This window comes from Octodon degus, unplaced genomic scaffold (genome assembly GCF_000260255.1).
Source record: "Octodon degus isolate 3935 unplaced genomic scaffold, OctDeg1.0 scaffold00098, whole genome shotgun sequence".
Lineage (NCBI taxonomy): Eukaryota > Metazoa > Chordata > Mammalia > Rodentia > Octodontidae > Octodon > Octodon degus.
This window is the reverse complement of record NW_004524674.1, coordinates 1,099,023-1,101,485: the sequence shown is the minus strand read 5'-3', so window position 1 is coordinate 1,101,485 and position 2,463 is coordinate 1,099,023. Positions and strand designations below refer to the sequence as shown.

Below are 2,463 nucleotides of genomic sequence, written 5' to 3'. Positions count from 1 at the left end.
AAAAACCCAAACTGACTCGAGTGGACAAAAGTATCTGAAACAAGCCCTATCCCGCATTGCTGGAGGGAAAACTTTTAACCACTGATAGAGCTGCTTTAGAGAAGCAACCCCAACACCTATCAAAAAATTAGATGCACATTCAGGTATGATGGCAAAAGACTATAATCCCAGCACTCTGGGAGGCTGAGGCAAGAAGACTACAAGTCTGGACACAGACTCAGTAACTTAGCAAGACCCTCTCTCAAAAAAAAAAAAAAAAAAAAAATTAAAAAAGGCTGAGGGGGTCACGGGCTGTGGGAATGTAGGTGTCACCCAGCTAAGAGCCCACGTGTGCTCAGCCTTCCAGGTTGACGGGTGGCGGAGGCCACCGAGGAGCATGCGAGGGACCCTTGCTTGTCTGAGCAGCTGCTCTCTTCCAGATGTGTTGGCGGGGTGGTCGGCAGTCCTCATGACCTGCAGCAATCAGTGAGAACTCGCCCTCCAGAAGAATATGAAGAAAGCCCAAAGAATAAGCAAGGGAAAAAGAAAAGAGGAGAGCCTGACTACTTCTCAGTGAAAGCCGAGCCTCTCAAGAGCTGGGATTACAGGCACACGCCACCTAGCCCAGTCTTGGATGAAGAATTTAATTCTGTGAAGCTGTCATTTATTTCACAAAAACTCTCCCGCAGCCCCTCCACGCTGCACTCTGAGATCATGCAACAAAAGCAGAAGGCAGCTAGAGAAGAAGTCTATGCAGACAGGAGAAAAATGGTGCCTGGCTCTTCAGGAAACCTCGGTGCTACCACCAGCTGGTACCTGAGATGCTCTAAGACTGAGGATTCCTTAAAGTAAACAAGCATCACTTGTATCACACCTCATCCTCATAAAACTGTCTACTTGAGACTTTTTTTTCAGCCTTAGAGTGATGTTTTAACACCATTCTTGAAAGAATAGAACACCATGCATGTGGGGGAAAAAAAAAAAAAAAAGGGCAGAGATGTTCAGTGTAAAGGCCCTGGGTTCAATCCTCAGTACTAAATAAGTAAATAAGATCTTTGTCCCAGCAATCTCACTTTCTGAAATTTATCTACTGGTACTGCTATTACAAAGAAACACCAAAAGGACACCCAGGAGTTGGAGGCAGATTTATTTAACATCAATGGGCACTGACCCCCCCAAAAAAGTCAGGTTTTGATTCGTTTTTACGACATGCATCATAGTGACCAGTTATGAAACACAGTGAAGAGCCATTTTCGGCGACAGTAGTGACAAGAACTATAACAGGACCTGTTACCTGGGCAACTAACAAAAAATGACGTATACTGGCTAGCGGGGGGCATTTTCTGCTATATAGGTAATGAAAAACGTAATACACACCAGGATATTAATTTCAATGCTGTTTTTCTAGCTAAAGTTTGGAGCTGGAATGGAGGCTGGCTAAATAAAATACACTACAACCATACAATTAAATATTATATGTTATCCAGACATGGTAGTACATGCCTGTGATTCTAGCACTTGGGAGGCTGAGGCTAAAGGATCCCTGCAAGTTCAAGGCCAGCCAGGGTTACGTAGTGAGTTCAAGGCCAGCCTGCGCTACACAGTACGATGCCTCAAAACAAAAAACAAAGAGAATAGCATGTGCTAAACCAGGTGTGTTGATGTATGCCTGTAACTCCAGCCCTCTGGAAGCTGAGGCAGGAGGATTGCCAGCCTGGGTTCACAGCCAGCCTGCGCTACACAGTGAGTCCAAGCTCAGCATGAACTACATGGTGAGGCTCTCAAAAAAAACAAAAAAACAAAAAAAAAAAAAAAAAAAAAAAAAAAAAACAAAAAAAAAAAAAAAAAAAAAAAAAAAAAAAAAAAAAAAAAAATGGGGCTGGGGAGATGGCTCAATAGAATAAGTGCTTCCCTGGCAAGCGCAAGGACCTGAGTTCAATCCCTGGTTCTGGGGGGAAAAATATTATTAAAAAGAATAAAGTTAGGTACTGAAATTAAGTGACCTTAATTAAACTATATTATTATGTGTCTGCGAATATAGCACAGTAGTGGAGCACTTGTTCAGGGTGCACAAAGCTCTGGGTTCAATCCTCAATTTTGAAAGGAAAGAAAGAAGAGAAAGAAAGAAAAAAGAAAGAAGGGAAAGTAATTACATTTTGTGCAAAAGCAAAATGGAAAACCGGGAACATAATACATAAGTTTTTTTAAATTTTTATTTATTTATTTATTTTGTATTTTAGGGAAAGGTCTACAGGGTGTTCAGGGTTTAATTATGAGATTGGATTTGTAGTGATCTGCCTATTTACAGCCTCCCAAGAGCTGGGATTATAGGTGCGCGCCACCATGCCCAGTCTTAATTGCTGTCTCAGCGAGTCCTGGGGATTGAATCCCCGGCCCCTGTGCCTGTTTACAGGTGTTTTAATCCACTGAGCTATTTGACCAGCTCTTAAACAGGAAATTTTTTGTTTTGTTTTTGGGTGGTAC

The 2,463-nt window shown here is 42.2% G+C and overlaps 1 pseudogene; it reads left to right on the top strand.

The window, feature by feature from the left end:
• Positions 1-448: 448 nt before the first annotated feature.
• LOC101588648 lies at positions 449-799 on the top strand (annotated as a pseudogene).
• The last annotated feature ends 1,664 nt before the right edge of the window (positions 800-2,463 follow it).